This window comes from Pseudophryne corroboree, chromosome 6 (genome assembly GCF_028390025.1).
Source record: "Pseudophryne corroboree isolate aPseCor3 chromosome 6, aPseCor3.hap2, whole genome shotgun sequence".
Lineage (NCBI taxonomy): Eukaryota > Metazoa > Chordata > Amphibia > Anura > Myobatrachidae > Pseudophryne > Pseudophryne corroboree.
In genome coordinates this window covers 39575018-39595878 of record NC_086449.1, presented here as the reverse complement: position 1 = coordinate 39595878, position 20861 = coordinate 39575018, and the positions used below count along the sequence as shown (strand labels likewise).

Here is a 20861-nt window from a genome sequence, read left to right as displayed (position 1 = left end):
CAAGTTCAAGATGGAATCGCTCAGGGCGGTTATTGCAAGCCTGGAGGAGGGGGATTACATGGTATCCCTGGACATCAAGGATGCTTACCTACATGTCCCCATTTACCATCCTCACCAGGAGTACCTCAGATTTGTGGTACAGGATTGCCATTACCAATTCCAAACACTGCCGTTTGGACTGTCCACGGCACCGAGGGTCTTTACCAAGGTAATGGCAGAAATGATGATACTCCTTCGAAAAAAGGGAGTTTTAATTATCCCGTACTTGGACGATCTCCTTATAAAGGCGAGGTCCAAGGAGCAGTTGTTGGTCGGAGTAGCACTATCTCGGGAAGTGCTACAACAGCACGGATGAATTCTATACATTCCAAAGTCACAGCTGGTTCCTACCACACGCCTACTGTTCCTGGGGATGGTTCTGGACACAGAACAGAAAAGTGTTTCTCCCGCAGGAGAAAGCCAAGGAGCTGTCATCTCTAGTCAGAGACCTCCTGAAACCAAAACAGGTATCGGTGCATCACTGCACACGAGTCCTGGGAAAAATGGTAGCTTCTTACGAAGCAAAATTCCATTCGGCAGGTTCCATGCAAGAACCTTTCAGTGGGACCTCTTGGACAAGTGGTCGGGATCGCATCTTCAGATGCATCGGCTGATAACCCTGTCTCCAAGGACCAGGGTATCTCTACTGTGGTGGCTGCAGAGTGCTCATCTTCAAGAGGGCAGCAGATTCGGCATACAGGACTGGGTCCTGGTAACCACGGATGCCAGCCTTCGAGGCTGGGGGGCAGTCACACAGGGAAGAAATTTCCAAGGACTTGGGTCAAGTCAGGAGTCATCCCTACACATAAATATTCTGGAACTGAGGGCCATTTACAATGCCCTAAGTCTGGCAAGGCCTCTGCTTCAAAACCAGCCGGTACTGATCCAATCAGACAACATCACGGCAGTCGCCCATGTAAACCGACAGGGCGGCACAAGAAGCAGGATGGCGATGGCAGAAGCCACAAGGATTCTCCGATGGGCGGAAAATCATGTGTTAGCACTGTCAGCAGTGTTCATTCCGGGAGTGGTCAACTGGGAAGCAGACTTCCTCAGCAGACACGACCTACACCCGGGAGAGTGGGGACTTCATCCAGAAGTCTTCCAACTGTTGGTAAACCGTTGGGAAAGGCCACAGGTGGACATGATGGCGTCCCGCCTAAACAAAAAAACTAGATATTGCGCCAGGTCAAGGGACCCTCAGGCAATAGGTGTGGACGCTCTAGTGACACCGTGGGTGTAGCAGTCGGTTTATGTATTCCCTCCTCTGCCTCTCATACCAAAGGTACTGAGAATAATAAGAAAACGAGGAGTAAGAACGATACTCGTGGTTCCGGATGGGCCAAGAAGAGCTTGGTACCCAGAACTTCAAGAAATGATATCAGAGGACCCATGGCCTCTACCGCTCAGACAGGATCTGCTACAGCAGGGGCCCTGTCTGTTCCAAGACTTACCGGTGACGGCATGGCGGTTGAATTCCGGATCCTAAAGGAAAAGGGCATTCCGGAGGAAGTCATTCCTACGCTGATAAATGCCAGGAAAGAAGTAACCGCAAACCATTATCACCGTATTTGGCGAAAATATGTTGCGTGGTGTGAGGCCAGGAAGGCCCCAACAGAGGAATTTCAGCTGGGTCGTTTTCTGCACTTCCTACAGTCAGGAGTGACTATGGGCCTAAACTTGGGTTCCATTAAGGTCCAGATTTCGGCTCTGTCGATTTTCTTCCAGAAAGAACTGGCTTCACTGCCTGGAGTTCAGACATTTGTAAAGGGAGTGCTACATATTCAGCCCCTTTTTTGTTCCTTCTGTGGCACCTTGGGATCTCAACGTGGTGTTGAGTTTCCTAAAATCACATTGGTTTGAGCCACTTAAAACTGTGGATTTGAAATATTTCACGTGGAAAGTGGTCATGTTATTGGCCTTGGCTTCGGCCAGGCGTGTGTCAGAATTGGTGGCTTTGTCATGTAAAAGCCCTTATCTGATTTTCCATATGGATAGGGCAGAATTGAGGACTCGTCCCCAGTTTCTCTCTAAGGTGGTATCAGCTTTTCACTTGAACCAACCTATTGTAGTGCCTGCGGCTACCAGGGACTTGGAAGATTCCAAGTTACTGGACGTAGTCAGGGCCTTAAAAAATTATATTTCCAGGACGGCTGGAGTCAGGAAAACTGACTCGCTTTTTATCCTGTAGGCACCCAACAAAATAGGTGCTCCTGCTTCTAAGCAGACTATTGCTCGCTGAATTTGTAGCACAATTCAGCTGGAGCATTCTGCGGCTGGATTGCTGCATCCTAAATCAGTAAAAGCCCATTCCACGAGGAAAGTGGGCTCATCTTGGGCGGCTGCCCGAGGGGTCTCGGCTTTACAACTTTGCCGAGCTGCAACTTGGTCAGGGGCAAACACGTTTGCAAAATTTTACAATTTTGATACCCTGGCTGAGGAGGACCTTGAGTTCTCTCATTCGGTGTCCCCATGGTCCTTACGGAGTTCCCAGCATCCACTAGGACGTCAGAGAAAATAAGATTTTACTCACCGGTAAATCTATTTCTCGTAGTCCGTAGTGGATGCTGGGCGCCCATCCCAAGTGCGGATTGTCTGCAATACTTGTATATAGTTATTGCCTAACTAAAGGGTTATTGTTGAGCCATCTGTTGAGAGGCTCAGTTATATTTCATACTGTTAACTGGGTATAGTATCACGAGTTATACGGTGTGAATGGTGTGGCTGGTATGAGTCTTACCCGGGATTCAAAATCCTTCCTTATTGTGTCAGCTCTTCCGGGCACAGTATCCTAACTGAGGTCTGGAGGAGGGTCATAGTGGCAGGAGCCAGTGCACACCAGATAGTACCTAATCTTTCTTTTAGAGTGCCCAGTCTCCTGCGGAGCCCGTCTATTCCCCATGGTCCTTACGGAGTTCCCAGCATCCACTACGGACTACGAGAAATAGATTTACCGGTGAGTAAAATCTTATTATATATATATATATATATATATATATATATATATATATATATATATATATATATATATATATATATATATATATATATATATATATATATAATATAATATAATATTATATAGAGTGGGTGCGGGCCGGCACTCATCCCAACGGCTAGAATTTACCCTGGTGCCCTCTGGAAGAACTTTTGCAGAATCCCAACATAGAAAACAGCGGCACCCAGGGAATTTCAAAACAGATAAATGTATTCAAAGTGTACAAGAAAGCCGACGTGTCGGGGCTCACCCGCCCCTTTGTCAACGTGTGTAACGTTACACACGTTGACAAAGGGGCGGGTGAGCCCCGACACGTCGGCTTTCTTGTACACTTTGAATACATTTATCTGTTTTGAAATTCCCTGGGTGCCGCTGTTTTCTATGTTGGGATTCTGCAAAAGTTCTTCCAGAGGGCACCAGGGTAAATTCTAGCCGTTGGGATGAGTGCCGGCCCGCACCCACTCTATATAATATTATATTATATATATATATATATATATATATATATATATATATATATATATATATATATATATATATATATATATATATATATATATATATATATATATATATAATATAATATAATATAATATAGAGTGGGTGCGGGCCGGCACTCATCCCAACGGCTAGAATTTACCCTGGTGCCCTCTGGAAGAACTTTTGCAGAATCCCAACATAGAAAACAGCGGCACCCAGGGAATTTCAAAACAGATAAATGTATTCAAAGTGTACAAGAAAGCCGACGTGTCGGGGCTCACCCGCCCCTTTGTCAACGTGTGTAACGTTACACACGTTGACAAAGGGGCGGGTGAGCCCCGAAACGTCGGCTTTCTTGTACACTTTGAATACATTTATCTGGTTTGAAATTCCCTGAGTGCCGCTGTTTTCTATGTTGGGATTATATATATATATATATATATATATATATATATATATATATATATATATATATATATATATATATATATATATATATATATATATATATATATATATTTCTCTGTCGTCCTAGTGGATGCTGGGGTTCCTGAAAGGACCATGGGGAATAGCGGCTCCGCAGGAGACAGGGCACAAAAAGTAAAGCTTTAGGATCAGGTGGTGTGCACTGGCTCCTCCCCCTATGACCCTCCTCCAAGCCTCAGTTAGATTTTTGTGCCCGGCCGAGAAGGGTGCAATCTAGGTGGCTCTCCTAAAGAGCTGCTTAGAAAAGTTTAGCTTAGGTTTTTTATTTTACAGTGAGTCCTGCTGGCAACAGGATCACTGCAACGAGGGACTTAGGGGAGAAGAAGTGAACTCACCTGCGTGCAGGATGGATTGGCTTCTTTGGCTACTGGACATTAGCTCCAGAGGGACGATCACAGGTACAGCCTGGATGGTCACCGGAGCCTCGCCGCCGGCCCCCTTGCAGATGCTGAAAAGAGAAGAAGGTCCAGAATCGGCGGCAGAAGACTCCTCAGTCTTCTTAAGGTAGCGCACAGCACTGCAGCTGTGCGCCATTGCTCTCAGCACACTTCACACGGCAGTCACTGAGGGTGCAGGGCGCTGGGAGGGGGGCGCCCTGGGAGGCAATGTAAACCTATTTTTTGGCAAAAAATACCTCACATATAGCCTCCGGGGGCTATATGGAGATATTTAACCCCTGCCAGAATCCGTTGAAGAGCGGGAGACGAGCCCGCCGAAAAAGGGGCGGGGCCTATCTCCTCAGCACACAGCGCCATTTTCCCTCACAGAAAGGCTGGAGGGAAGGCTCCCAGGCTCTCCCCTGCACTGCACTACAGAAACAGGGTTAAAACAGAGAGGGGGGGCACTAATTTGGCGTTAGAAATATATAAAAAGATGCTATAAGGGAAAACACTTATATAAGGTTGTCCCTATATAATTATAGCGTTTTTTGGTGTGTGCTGGCAAACTCTCCCTCTGTCTCTCCAAAGGGCTAGTGGGTCCTGTCCTCTATCAGAGCATTCCCTGTGTGTGTGCTGTGTGTCGGTACGTGTGTGTCGACATGTATGAGGACGATGTTGGTGAGGAGGCGGAGCAATTGCCTGTAATGGTGATGTCACTCTCTAGGGAGTCGACACCGGAATGGATGGCTTATTTAGGGAATTACGTGATAATGTCAACACGCTGCAAGGTCGGTTGACGACATGAGACGGCCGACAAACAATTAGTACCGGTCCAGACGTCTCAAAAACACCGTCAGGGGTTTTAAAACGCCCGTTTACCTTAGTCGGTCGACACAGACACAGACAAGGACACTGAATCCAGTGTCGACGGTGAATAAACAAACGTATTCCTTATTAGGGCCACACGTTAAGGGCAATGAAGGAGGTGTTACATATTTCTGATACTACAAGTACCACAAAAGAGGGTATTATGTGGGATGTGAAAAAACTACCTGTAGTTTTTCCTGAATCAGATAAATTAAATGAAGTGTGTGATGATGCGTGGGTTCCCCCCGATAGAAAATTATTGGCGGTATACCCTTTCCCGCCAGAAGTTAGGGCGCGTTGGGAAACACCCCTTAGGGTGGATAAGGCGCTCACACGCTTATCAAAAAAATATCATATAAAAGTATATACACACATACTGGTGTTATACTGCGACCAGCGATCGCCTCAGCCTGGATGTGCAGAGCTGGGATGGCTTGGTCGGATTCCCTGACTAAAAATATTGATACCCTTGACAGGGACAGTATTTTATTGACTATAGAGCATTTAAAGGATGCATTTCTATATATGCGAGATGCACAGAGGGATATTTGCACTCTGGCATCAAGAGTAAGTGCGATGTCCATATCTGCCAGAAGATGTTTATGGACACGACAGTGGTCAGGTGATGCAGATTCCAGACGGCACAAAGGTGTATTGCCGTATAAAGGAAGAGGAGTTATTTGGGGTCGGTCCATCGGACCTGGTGGCCACGGCAACTGCTGGAAAATCCACCGTTTTTACCCTAAGTCACATCTCTGCAGAAAAAGACACCGTCTTTTCAGCCTCAGTCCTTTCGTCCCTATAAGAGTCATATTTGCCCAGGGATAGAGGAAAGGGAAGAAGACTGCAGCAGGCAGCCCATTCCCAGGAACAGAAGCTTTCCACCGCTTCTGCCAAGCTCTCAGCATGACGCTGGGAACGTACAGGACCCCTGGATCCTACAAGTAGTATCCCAGGGGTACAGATTGGAATGTCGAAACGTTTCCCCCTCGCAGGCTCCTGAAGTCTGCTTTACCAAGGTATCCCTCCGACAAGGAGGCAGTATGGGAAAAAATTCACAAGCTGTATTCCCAGCAGGTGATAATCAAATTACCCCTCCTACAACAAGGAAAGGGGTATTATTCCACACTATATTGTGGTACTGAAGCCAGAAGGCTAGGTGAGACCTATTCTAAATCTAAAAAAATTTGAACACTTACAAAGGTTCAAATCAAGATGGAGTCACTCAGAGCAGTGATAACGAACCAGGAAGAAGGGGACTATATAGTGTCCCGGGACATCAGGGATGCTTACCTCCATGTCCCAAATTTGCCCTTCTCACTAAGGGTACCTCAGGTTCGTGGTATAGAACTGTCACTGTCAGTTTCAGACGCTGCCGTTTGGATTGTCCAAGGCACCCCGGGTCTTTACCAAGGTAATGGCCGAAATGATGATTATTCTTCGAAGAAAAGGCGTCTTAATTACCCCTTACTTGGACGATCTCCTGATAAGGGCAAAGTCCAGGGAACAGTTGGAGGTCGGAGTAGCACTATCTCGGATACTGCTACAACAGCACGGATGGATTCTAAATATTCCAAAATCGCAGCTGATCCTGACGACACGTCTGCTGTGCCTAGGGATGATTCTGGACACAGTCCAGAAAAAGGTGTTTCTCCCGGAAGAGAAAGCCAGGGAGTTATCCGAGCTAGTCAAGAACCTCCTAAAACCAGGAAAAGTGTCAGTGCATCATTGCACAAGGGTCCTGGTAAAAATGGTGGCTTCCTACGAAGCAATTCCATTCGGCAGATTTCACGCAAGAACTTTTCAGTGGGATCTGCTGGACAAATGGTCCGGATCGCATCTTCAGATGCATCAGCGGATAACCCTATATCCAAGGACAAGGGTGTCTCTCCTGTGGTGGTTACAGAGTGCTCATCTTCTAGAGGGCCGCAGATTCGGCATTCAGGATTGGATGCTGGTGACCACGGAGGCCAGCCCGAGAGGCTGGGGAGCAGTCACACAAGGAAAAAATTTCCAGGGAGTGTGATCAAGTCTGGAGACTTTTCTCCACATAAATATACTGGAGCTAAGGGTAAATTTATAATGCTCTAAGCTTAGCAAGACCTCTGCTTCAAGGTCAGCCGGTATTGATCCAGTGGGAAAAACATCACGGCAGTCGCCCACGTAAACAGACAGGGCGGCACAAGAAGCAGGAGGGCAATGGCAAAAACTGCAAGGACTTTTCGCTGGGCGGAAAATCATGTGATAGCACTGTCAGCAGTGTTTCATTCCGGGAGTGGAAACTGGGAAGCAGACTTCCTCAGCAGGCACGACCTCCACCCGGGAGAGTGGAAACTTCATCGGGAAGTTTTTCCACATGATTGTGAACCGTTGGGAAATACCAAAGGTGGACATGATGGCGTCCCGTCTGAACAAAAAACGGGACAGGTATTGCGCCAGGTCAAGAGACCCTCAGGCAATAGCTGTGGACGTTCTGGTAACACCGTGGGTGTACCAGTCGGTGTATGTGTTCCCTCCTCTGCTTCTCATACCTAAGGTACTGAGAATTATAAGACGTAGAGGAGTAAGAACTATACTCATGGCTCCGGATTGGCCAAGAAGGACTTGGTACCCGGAACTTCAAGAGATGCTCACAGAGGACTTATGGCCTCTGCCGCTAAGAAGGGACTTGTTTCAGCAAGTACCATGTCTGTTCCAAGACTTACCGCAGCTGCGTTTGACGGCATGGCGGTGGAACGCCGGATTCTAAGGGAAAAGGCATTCCGGAAGAGGTCATTCCTACCCTGGTCAAAGCCAGGAAGGAGGTGACCGCACAACATTATCACCACATGTGGCGAAAATATGTTGCGTGGTGTGAGGCCAGGAAGGCCCCACGAAGAAATTTCAACTCGGTCGATTCCTGCATTTCCTGCAAACAGGAGTGTCTATGGGCCTCAAATTGGGGCCCATTAAGGTTCAAATTTCGGCCCTGTCGATTTTCTTCCAGAAAGAATTGGCTTCAGTTCCTTAAGTCCAGAAGGTTGTCAAGGGAGTATTGCATATACAACCCCCTTTTGTGCCTCCAGTGGCACTGTGGGATCTCAACGTAGTTCTGGGATTCCTCAAATCACATTGGTTTAAAACCAGTCAAATCTGTGGATTTGAAGCATCTCACATGAAAAGTGACCATGCTCTTGGCCCTGGCCTGGGCCAGGCGAGTGTCAAATTGGTGGGTTTTTTTCTCAAAAAAGCCCATATCTGTTTGTCCATTCGGACAGGGCAGAGCTGCGGACTCGTCCCCAGTTCTCTCCCTAAGGTGGTGTCAGTGTTTCACCTGAACCAGCTTATTGTGGTGCCTTGCGCCTACTAGGGACTTGGAGGACTCCAAGTTGCTGGATGTTGTCAGGGCCCTGAAAGTATAGGTTTCAGGACGGCTGGAGTCAGGAAAACTGACTTGCTGTTATCCTGTATGCACCCAACAAACTGGGTGCTCTTGCTTCTAAGCAGACTATTGCTAGTTGGATGTGTAATACAATTCAGCTTGCACATTCTGTGGCAGGCCTGCCACAGCCAAAATATGTAAATGCCCATTCCACAAGGAAGGTGGGCTCATCTTGGGCGGCTGCCCGAGGGGTCTCGGCTTTACAACTTTGCCGAGCTGATACTTGGTCAGGGGCACACCCTGACTGAGGAGGACCTGGAGTTCTCTCATTCGGTGCTGCAGAGTCATCCGCACTCTCCCGCCCGTTTGGGAGCTTTGGTATAATCCCCATGGTCCTTTCAGGAACCCCAGCATCCACTAGGACGATAGAGAAAATAAGAATTTACTTACCGATAATTCTATTTCTCGGAGTCCGTAGTGGATGCTGGGCGCCCATCCCAAGTGCGGATTATCTGCATTACTTGTACATAGTTACAAAAATCGGGTTATTATTGTTGTGAGCCATCTTTTCAGAGGCTCCGCTGTTATCATACTGTTAACTGGGTTCAGATCACAGGTTGTACAGTGTGATTGGTGTGGCTGGTATGAGTCTTACCCGGGATTCAAAATCCTTCCTTATTGTGTACGCTCGTCCGGGCACAGTATCCTAACTGAGGCTTGGAGGAGGGTCATAGGGGGAGGAGCCAGTGCACACCACCTGATCCTAAAGCTTTACTTTTTGTGCCCTGTCTCCTGCGGAGCCGCTATTCCCCATGGTCCTTTCAGGAACCCCAGCATCCACTACGGACTCCGAGAAATAGAATTATCGGTAAGTAAATTCTTATTATATTCTAGCAGCAGGATGTATAATTTAACGTTTCAATATTTTATTCATATTTCCCCTGACGATAGTATTATTGTAGCATTGTCTTATTATTGAAGCCTTGCATTATACCTTTCTGGCTGTTAGAAGTAGAGGTTTAAATCTACTATGACATATTTCTTTGTACATAAATAGATAAGTACACGGTAGAGTCACATTATTCAGAGCAACATACGCAGCAGGGTTCACTGAGCTGTCATGTTAGACACACGTGTGGTCGCCCCCGGGTTCATAGTGAGGGTGAGCCGCTACACTGTAGCACGTCGTTCGGCCCCCACGCACCTACGTAGCCGCCGTTCACCTCTCACATCAATGGCGCGCGTCGCTCCGCAGTAATATGTAATGTAATATGGCAATAATATTAAATGTAAAAGTATAATTGACGCTAGGGCTATTGCTAGACATAAATAAACCATTATATTCCAAGCTCCGAGTAGTTAAACATTTTGGCTATCAGGTAGCGTGGCCGAGCGGTCTAAGGCGCTGGATTAAGGCTCCAGTCTCTTCGGGGGCGTGGGTTCGAATCCCACCGCTGCCAAGGTTGTGTTTTAGCATTTCTAAATATTTGCAGGATAGCCTCCAGTGCCCAAATATATTACGTAAACCCTGCGATGTATCTAAGGAAGTGGGGAGAAACACAGCTCACATTGCATATATTGGCTACGATGTCCCGTTTCCCACCACAAGTACAGCCCTTATAGGTTCCTCTGGGGTGATAGTCATTGAAGCCTATGGGCTACTAGTCGTCAGAGTTTACCCAGTGAGGGATCCATAATCCCCTCTGCGGCAGTGGCGGCTAGCACATGGGCGGTCAGCAGAACGCACGTGTGCCGTAGCGAGCCGTGGTCCTGAAGTAGAAGTGAAGTGACATCATTAGTGATCACTTCTAACTCATTGCAGGGATGGCCTCCTGTCGGAGCACCTGTTCCTACTTGTGTATTTTATGAAATTCAGGTGATAATTTCTCATTGCCGCAGTAAGCAGTTAAAAATTATTGGGTCCAAGAGCTGACAATCAATATGCCCCTGAGTTACATCACTTCCACTTAGGGGAGATCCAGCATTACAGAAACAAGTGTAAAAGTTGGGCTCGTCCGGGATTTGAACCCGGGACCTCTCGCACCCAAAGCGAGAATCATACCCCTAGACCAACGAGCCACATTGGTGCACTGGTCTCATGTATGGGGATGTGTGAGTAATGCTCTGGATTGTTATTGGGGAAATCTTGTTCCTGAGAATGTGCACCAACTAGTGAATAGGTTTACGGTGGGTACACACCGGGCGATAATGAAATGCCGGCGATGAACGACTTTATCGTCGGACGATGTAGCGTTCAACGATATAGTAGTTGTACCCGACTTTACTAAAGTGTGTAAAAATGAAAAGTGTCGTGCTGCCCACAGCAAACAGTCAGGTACCATCTTTTGGTATGCAGTAGAGAAACAATATCTAGAACTTCATTGGTTGCTATGGCAACAACATCACTTTTCATTTTTAGAAATTGTAGTAAATCTACTCCAGGACTGTTACTGCCGTGCCCTTCTAGGACTGATGCAGGGGACCAGGAATGGACTGTGGGTGTTATTTGGCCACCGGCATCCCACTGTGCATGAAATGGGGGCGTGTCATGAGACATGGGGGTATGGCCTCCCAGCACGCCACATCTCTATGCATGCCGGCCCAGGCAGAGCGCAGGAGGCGGAGCTGGTAGTCCATGCCGGGATTTACTCTGAGGGCGTTTCCAAATGAATATATATATATATATATATATATATATATATATATATATATATATATATATATATATATATATATATATAGTGGGAAATCATGCCAAACAAATCTTATTGACTTTTTTGACTCTGTGACGAAAATAATAGATCAAGGGGGAGCTGTAGATGTAGCATATCTAGACTTTAGTAAGCATTTGACACTGTCCCACATCGCAGACTGCTAAATAAACTTGAAAGTGTGGGGGTGGATTATAAAACAGTTAAATGGATAAGAACCTGGTTGCAGGATAGGAAACAGACAGTTGTAGTAAATGGAGTGCAATCTTTGGAAAGAAATGTTACCAGTGGAGTACCCCAGGGATCTGTACTTGGACCAGTTCTCTTTAATATCTTTGTTGGTGACATTGCAAATGGTATTAAAGGGAAAGTATGCCTTTTTGCAGATGATACAAAGATTTGCAACAGGGTAGACACACCGGGAGGGGTAAAACAAATGATTGATGACCTAGCTAGGCTTGAGAAATGGTCAAGAACATGGCAATGGCAACTACAGTTTAATGCTAAAAAATGCAAAATCATGCACTTGGGTCTCAAAAACCCAAAGGCTAAATATAGTATCAAGGGTACAATAATGGAAACTACTGAAGAGGAAAGGGATTTAGGAGTCACTATTTCAAGTGACTTAAAGGCAGAAAAGAAATGCAACAAAGCAATGAGAAAGGCAAGTCAGATGCTTGGTTGCATAGGGAGAGGAATCAGTAGCAGGAAAAAAGTAGTAATAATGCCACTGTATAGGTCACTGGAACGGTCACTGTGTCCATTTCTGGAGACCATATGTTCAGAAGGATATAAATACATTAGAGAGTGTACAAAGAAGGGCAACTAAAATGGTGCATGGCCTACATCACAAAACATACCCAGAAAGGCTAAAAGATCTTAACATGTATAGTTTGGAGGAGAGAAGGGAAAGGGGGGACATGATAGAAACTTTAAAATATACCAAGGGTCTTAACAAAGTTCAGGAGCGAAACATTCTTCAAAGGAAGAGGAGTATTAGAACTCGAGGACATGCACTGAAACTGGAGGGGGGGGGGGGGGGGGGGGAGGTTCAGGGGAAATTTAAGGAAAACTTCACAGAAAGAGTAGTGGACAAGTGGAATAGCCTCCCATCAGAGGTGGTAGAGGCTAAGACTGTAGAGCAATTTAAACATGCTTGGGATAGGCATAAGGATATCCTTACAAAGAAATAAGGTTAAAAAAGGGTTGAGATTGCCTAAAGGATAAAAAAGGGGCAGACTAGATGGGCCAAGTGGTTTTTATCTGCCGTCAAATTCTATGTTTATATATATATATAAAATATATATATATATATATGTATTTGTTCTCTGCTGTAGGAGTGCCGGTCATAACTGTTTTGTTTTTTTTGTTGTTTTTTTTATATATATATCTATATATATATACAGTACATATAAAATGTGGGTGTGACCGGCAGACTTAACCAATGCCAGCTCTGTGCACATTCTGAGTTCATGAAAAGGACCTCACCGGTAGGCGGGCTTAATAAGACCCTCAATCCTTCCGAGCTTTGCATAAGCAATGTTGGGATTCCATTTCTCTGTTGGTGCTTCAACAGTTTTATCTGCTTTGCCTGTTTATCAGCTTTGTCTACATCTCGGGTCTTCTTCACTGGTTACACTGGCTGACTTAACATCTCAGCCTCAATGGAGATCAGTTGCTTAGAATCGCAAATCAGCATTATAATGGCTGGGTAACCTGGGTTGACTGATTGCAGTGATTTTAAAATCCAGTGCTTAAGTTCCCACAAAAGGTCATTTCTTCTTCAGGGTCCGTGGTCTCCACAGGGTTAACCTTGGGTATGGCTGGTGGAGACCAGGACTGGCACCGAACAATAAAGCTTGTGATCCTCCCAGGATGCACTGGGCTCCTCTCCCCTCATACCCCGCCCCCCAGGCTCAGGCACTTCAGTATATTCGATGCCAGCAGGAGCGGGTCACACTGAACAGGGGCGGCACACTGCAGCCCAAGCTTTTGTATTTGTATAGTTTTTTCTTTAAGATTTTTCTTTTTTTTTCTTTGAGCAATCAGCACCTGGCAATCCAGAGAACGCCAGCGCTGATGCTCCAACACCCCTACCGGCCCGCAACACCGCGACTGGGTAGGTGATTTTGGCGGGGCCCCTGGCAATCACAGGGGTACCCAGGACTGCATCCGGATAACACTGGGGGACAGGTAAGGTGGATTCCCGCCTGTGGGACCTGCGTATAGCGCAGTCCATATACTGTCGGTCCCTGGAGACGGTTGGCGGTGCTGATGTGCTCCCGGATCATTATGTATTCCCGTGGCCGCACTAGACCACCAGGGCTGTAATGTACACTGGCGCTGGGGACCCTTGATGACCAGGAGAACCGGTGGGGAAATTCAGCATAAGGACGTTGGACAGCCATATCTGAGCCCTGTAGATCTCCGGGAGCGGTGGGCTGAATCTCCCTGTATACCTCTCCAAGTAGCAGGTTATACTCAGCGCTGCATCCTACCAGCCTCTTCCACAGAGCTGTGTAGTTGATATCCGCGCCTATTGCAGTTAAATTGAATATTCTGCACTGTACGTGACTTATGGTAGTGCTGATGGGTGTGGTTCATCAAATCGACAGTGTCTAGGTCGACAATGTTTAGGTCGACCACTATAGGTCGACAGTCACTAGGTCGACATGGATGGAAGGTCAACAGGGTTTCTAGGTCGACATGTGCTAGGTCGACAGGTCTAAAGGTCGACATGAGGATTATTTTTTTTTTTGTCGTTTTCTTCGTAGAGTGACCGGGATCCCAAATTAGTGCACCGCGTCCCCTCGCATGGCTCGCTTCGCTCGCCATGCTTCGGGCATGGTGCCTTCGCTCCGCTACCACTTCGCTCGGCACACTTTACCGTTCCAATCGTAGTCCACGTGGATCGTTAAGTATGAAAAAATTCAAAAAAAGAAAAAAAAATGTGAAAAACTCATGTCGACCTTTAGACCTGTCGACCTAGCACATGTCGACCTAGAAACCCTGTCGACCTTCCATCCATGTCGACCTAGTGACTGTCGACCTATAGTGGTCGACCTAAACATTGTCGACCTATAGTGGTCGACCTAAACATTGTCGACCTAGACACTGTCGATCTTTAGACCGGATCCCAGTGCTGATGCTTGGTTTTCACATCTGTTTCACTGTACATTATTATTACTTTCCCTTTTCTCTTTCTCAATAATACTGGTGTGTATTGGGTTGGATTTGCCACACTTTACTGTATACTGTAACTGTATATTGTGTGCGCACATAGGGCCTAATTCAGACCTGATCACTCCTCTGCGATTTTGCAGCGGTCTGCGATCAGATAGCTGGCGCACGTAGAGAGTGAAAACCCGCCCCGTGCAAATGAGCGAATGAATGTGTACTCCGTGCAAAAACTTCGCCAGACAGCGGACCTCTGCAAATGCATTCGCAACTCACCATCTAATGATTTTTCTCTTACGTCCTAGAGGATGCTGGGGTCCATATTAGTACCATGGGGTATAGACAGGTCCACCAGGAGCCATTGGCACTTTAAGAGTTTGAGAGTGTGGGCTGGCTTCTCCCTCTATGCCCCTCCTACCAGACTCAGTTTAGAAAATGTGCCCGGAGGAGCCGGTCACAGCTAGGGGAGCTCTACTGAGCTTCTTTAGAAAAAGTTTAGTTTTTATTTTTCAGAGTTTTTTGTTTTCACAGGGAGGCTGCTGGCGACAGCCTCTCTGCAGCGAGGGACTGAGGGGGAGGAGCAGTGTCCGCCCTGTGGGGTCGTGAGCCACTGCTCCCGCTGACTTAACACTGGCTTCAGAGGGGTCTGATCGCGCCCCGCCACAGGGGAATGCTCGCCCCGGCAGCCGGCCGCCACCCCCTCGGGAGCTGAAGAGGTGGCGAGTGAGTCACTGTCCCCCCTTGCAAGTGGGGGGACAGTGTGAAGAAGGCGGCCTTGGGGTATGGAGCGCGGTCTCACCCGCGCTCCGTGATGGCTCAGCGGTACTACGGTGCGACGCTGGGAGGGGAGCCCTGGGCCAGTGCCGATCCCTACACTGTCCACTAAAGTCTGTCGGGGTCTGAGGATCCAGGCCAGTGCAACTCCTCCGGCCAGTATAATCTGTTGGTGAGCGGGAAGACAGAGCCAATGAGGTAGCGGAGCTTCTCAGAGCGGACCCAGCGTCGTTCAGCGCCATTTTCTCCTGCCTGCAATCACTTCAAGTGGAACCAGGTCCCTCCAGAGCAATCTCCAGCTGTCTGTACGGTACCAAGAGGGTTGTAGAAGTGGGGGGAGGCTGTATACAGGCTGTGTCACCTATTAAGGGACACAGCCAGCGCTGGTTAAGGTCTCCCTATACCTTTGATAGCGCTGTGTGTGGGTTGGCTCCAATCTCTGTGTCTCTCTGCCATTCTTGGGAAGGGAAACTTTGTCTACCTAGTACCCTGTGTGTTTGTGGGGTGTTTGATTGTGTGTACAACATGTCTAGGGATACTGTTTCATATGCTGCAGAGGATTTGTCTTCCCAGGAAGACTCCATTCCATGTAATCAGGATTGCACTGTTTTAGCACAGATCCCAGCTAGAGAGCCAGAATGGTTAGCCTCTCTGAGGGGGACTATTTCTCAGATTTCTGAAAGGGTTGCTAGGACTGAGCATGCCACTCAGGTCCTGCAATCCTCTATGGTTGTTTGGACTGATACTGCCTCCTCGGGGTCCCCTGCGGTACATTCTCACAAACGTGCACTTGCAATTATACAGGATGACACGGACACCGACTCGGACGCTGCAGACGGTGACGGGGATGTGTCGAGGGGGACGGCATCATTTGCCAAGGGGGTGCAGTTGATGATTGAAGCTGTTAGGGATGTTTTACACATTTCGGACACAGCCCTGGAACAGGTAGAGGAGGCCTTCTTCACAGATCATAAGAAGCCCCCTCTCACTTTCCCGGCATCCAAAGAATTGAATGCTATCTTTGAAAAGGCATGGGAGACTCCGGAAAAGAAATTCCAGATTCCCAAGAGAGTCTTGGTGGCTTTTCCCTTCCCAGAGGAAGATAATAAGAGATGGGAGTCTCCGCCGATCGTGGACGCCCCGGTCTCCAGGCTGTCTAAACAGGTAGTTTTACCGGTCCCGGGGTCTACCGCGTTAAAGGACCCGGCAGATCGCAAGGTGGATCCTACGCTAAAATCCATTTACACGGCTTCTGGGGCTATATTGCGATCTACTATAGCCTGTGCTTGGATTGCAGGCGAAGCAAAACCCCCGATAAGCCGCGGCACGCGCCGGCTTATCGGGGCCAATTAAATAGCCCCCGCCGGCCGATACTTATCACCCGGCACCCCGGGCCAAATTGAATATCCCTGCAAGAGTCTCTCCTCCTGATAAACATCCTGGAGCTCAGGGCAGTGTACAATGCCCTTCTGCAGGCAGCACACCTTCTACAACATCGGGCTGTTCAGGTGCAGTCGGACAATGTGACCACAGTGGCCTACATAAAATCGACAAGGCGGAACGAAAAGCAGGGCTGCCATGGCAGAGGTGTCAAAGATCCCCACCTGGGCAGAAAGGCACGCGGGAGTAATGTCGGCAATCTTCATTACGGGCATGGACAACTGGGTAGGAGATCTCCTCAGCAGACATGATCTCCGTCCAGGGGAGTGGGGACTCCATCAGGAGGTGTTCAAGGAGATAACCGGTTGGTGGGGGGTTCCCCACATAGACATGATGGCCTCACACCTCAGCAAGAAGCTACGGAGGTACTGTTCCAGGTCCAGAGACCCACAGGCAGTGGTGGTGGATGCACTGGTAACACCGTGGGTGTTCCAGTCAGTGTATGTGTTCCCTCCACTTCCTCTGATATCAAGGGTTCTTCAACTCGTGAAAAGAACAAAGGTCCTGGCAATCCTCATTGCTCCGGACTGGCCAAGGAGGGCTTGGTACGCGGATCTGCTGGATCTTCTGCTGGAAGATCCACGGCCTTTACCTCTTCGGGAGGATCTGCTTCTGCAGGGGCCATTCGCTTATCAAGACTTACCGCGGCTACGTTTGACGGCATGGCGGTTGAACGCCAGATCTTAGCCCGGAAAGGTATCCCGAGTGAGGTCATTCCTACCCTGATACAGGCCAGGAAGGGGGTAACGTCTAAGCATTACCATCGCATTTGGAAGAAATATGTTTCTTGGTGTGAGGCCAAGAAGTTTCCGGCGGTGGAGTATCAACTTGGCCGTTTTCTCCTTTTCCTGCAAGCAGGGGTAGATATGGGACTGAGACTGGGCTCTGTCAAGGTCCAGATCTCTGCTTTGCCATCTTCTTCCAAAAACAGTTGGCTGCTCTTCCTGAGGTTCAGACCTTTTTGATAGGGGTTCTGCACATCCAGCCTCCCTTTGTGGCGCCTGCGGCTCCGTGGGATCTGGATGTGGTGTTGAGGTTCCTGTAATGTGCTTGGTTTGAGCCTCTACAGGAGGCTGATCTCAAGTTTCTCACGTAGTAGGCGGTCACATTGTTGGCCTTGGCTTCTGCACGACACGTGTCGGAATTTGGGGCTTTGTCTTGTAAAAGTCCCTATCTGATCTTCCATGAAGACAGGGCGGAACTTAGGACTTGTCCACAGTTCCTACCTAAGGTTGTGTCGGCTTTCCACATCAACCAACCTATTGTGGTGCCAGTGGCTACTGACTCCTCAATTACTTCAAAGGCCTTGGATGTAGTGAGGACTTTGAAGATTTACGTGAAGAGGATGGCTCGTCACAGGAAAAGTGACTCCTCTATGATCCAAAGAAAATTGGACGCCCTGCTTCTAAGCAGTCGATTTCACGTTGGATCAGGTTCACTATCCAGCATTCTTATTCCACAGCAGGCTTGCCGTGTCCGAAATCAGTTAAGGCCCACTCTACTCGTAAAGTGTGTCTCGGCAGTGCAACTCTGTCGAGCTGCTACTTGGTTTGGGTTGAACACGTTTGCCAAGTTTTACAAGTTCGATACTTTGGCCTCTAATGACCTCAAGTTTGGTCAAGCAGTGTTGCAGGAGGCTCTGCGCTCTCCATCCCGTACTGGGAGCTTTGGTACATCCCCATGGTACTAATATGGACCCCAGCATCCTCTAGGACGTAAGAGAAAATAGGATTTTGGTTACCTACCGGTAAATCCTTTTCTCGTAGTACGTAGAGGATGCTGGGCGCCCGCCCAGCGCTTCGTTTTCCTGCGTTGTTTTTTTATATAGATCAGTGTTACCTGGTTCCTAGGTAAGTTCTGAGTTATTTACTGTTTCAGCTGTTGCTGAGTTGTTCCGGCATGTTGGCCGGGTTTGCATGTTGTGTGTGCTGGTATGAATCTCGCCACTATCTGTGTAATTCCTTCTCTCGAAGTATGTCGTCTCCTCGGGCACCGTTTCTAAACTGAGTCTGGTAGGAGGGGCATAGGAGGGAGGAGCCATCCCACACTCTTAAACTCTTAAAGTGCCAATGGCTCCTGGTGGATCCGTCTATACCCCATGGTACTAATATGGACCCCAGCATCCTCTACGGACTATGAGAAAAGGATTTACCGGTAGGTAACCAAAATCCTATTTTCTAGTCTGTGCGCAGCCCAGGACTTACTCCTACAGTGCGATACAAACAGGCTGATCGGGGCCGGAGCTGACGTCACACACCCTCCCAGAAAACGCTTGGGCACACCTACGTTTTTTCTGACACTCCCAGAAAACGGGAAGTGACCACCCCCAAACTCCGCTTCCTGTCAATCACCCTGCGTATGCCAAGCGACCGAAATTTTCGCACCACTCTTTTGCAGTTCGATAATCGCCTGTCATGCAAAATCGCACAACAGCGATTAGATCTGAATTAAGCCCATTGTCACATACTGTCAATGTTGCACACTGCACATTTTGTGTGTAAACATTACTTACTGCGATGTCTAACAAAAGTAAGATCAAGCAGACAGAGGCACCTACTCTGGTAGCATGTGCAACCTGTAACATGGAGGTTTTACCTCAGGAATTGTCACAGTACGGTCAGTACACAGCCTGTCTGGTGCCTCTCAGCCCTCCCAGTTCCTGTGCAGGAGCCCCCATGGGCATCTTTCACTGCGTTGCTGACAAAAATTGCTGACCATATTGCTACCCCACCTGTGGCTCCCCCTATGGGTATACCACATCCACTGCAGCCCCTAATGGCTCCCCTACGGATTTCCAACAGCCATTACAGCCTGTTTATCAGGCAATTGCAGTCCCACTCATCCCTACTACATGGCTGGACTCATTCTCTAACTCTATAAAGCTGCTTCCTCTGCTGCATTTCACAACATGGTGCTGGGTCAGGATACCCTGCCTACACCTACTGCCACTAAACTTACTGTACCTTCCTCATAGTCTACTACCCTCTCTTACTCAGAAGAATCATCAGTTGAGGTTGATCAAGCTGCAATTTCAGATGCAGAATCCCCCTCAGGGGATGAGGAGGCCCCACCGAAATTTCATGTGCCTGCATTAAATAGGGTGGTCAAATTCTCATTTCAGCTAGAAGATGCTGAACCAGCCCCTACATCTAAGAATCCTCTGTGCAAATGGCAGAAGGTAGTGCTAGCTGAATTTCCACACTGGATCACTTCTCAGAAACTATGAACGAGGCATGGAAACACCTACTAAGAAATTTACGGTGCCTAAAAAGCTCCACTCCTTTTACCCATTACCCACCTCAGATTGTGCAAAGTAGGAGACTCCACCTATGGTAGATGCTCATGTAATGCATTTAATTAAAAGTTCCATCTGCATCTTCTGTTAAGGAACTACCGGATAGACAACTGGATATGTGTCTCAAATCTCTGTACTCTCATACAAGAGCGATGGTTAGACCGGCCACAGCTACAGTGGCTAAAGCCATAGAGACTTGGGCCAACAACCTTGGACAGAGTTTCATGTTTGAACCCACTAAGGACCAAGTTGTTCGCTCGCTAGCCGTGCAAACACTATGCCGCCTCCCATTGGGAGTGTATTTTAGCTTAGCAGAAGTGCGAACGAAAGGATCGCAGAGCGGCTACAAAATTATTTTGTGCAGTTTCAGAGTAGCTTCAGACCTACTCAGCGCTTGCGATCACTTCAGACTGTTCAGTTCCTGTTTTGATGTCATGAACACGCCCTGCGTTCGCCCAGCCACGCCTGTGTTTTTCCTGGCACGCCTGCGTTTTTTCGAACACTCCCTGAAAACGGACAGTTGACACCCAGAAACGCCCTCTTCCTGTCAATCACTCTGCGGCCAGCAGTGCGACTTAAAAGCTTCGCTAGACCTTGTGTGAAACTACAACGTTCGTTGTAATAGTACGACGCGCGTGCGCATTGCGCCGCATACGCATGCACAGAAGTGCCGTTTTTTTGCATGCACAGAAGTGCCGTTTTTTTGCCTGATCGCTGCACTGCGAACGAAAGCAGCTAGCGATCAACTCGGAATGACCCCCCAATTGTCTTTGCTTGCTAATATTGGAGACGCGGCCTATTACATTGTTGAAGCAGCTTTGGACACTGTTCTGTTATCCTAAGGTTTTCAGCG

General features: G+C 47.9%; 2 non-coding genes across 2 annotated transcripts; one reads left to right on the top strand and one right to left on the bottom strand.

Annotated features, from left to right (window-relative positions):
* Positions 1-9989: 9989 nt before the first annotated feature.
* Positions 9990-10071, top strand: TRNAL-AAG (transfer RNA leucine (anticodon AAG)). The gene has a single exon. It is a non-coding gene; the product is annotated as a tRNA-Leu (tRNA).
* Positions 10072-10618: 547 nt separating this feature from the next.
* Positions 10619-10690, bottom strand: TRNAP-UGG (transfer RNA proline (anticodon UGG)). The gene has a single exon. It is a non-coding gene; the product is annotated as a tRNA-Pro (tRNA).
* Positions 10691-20861: the final 10171 nt, after the last annotated feature.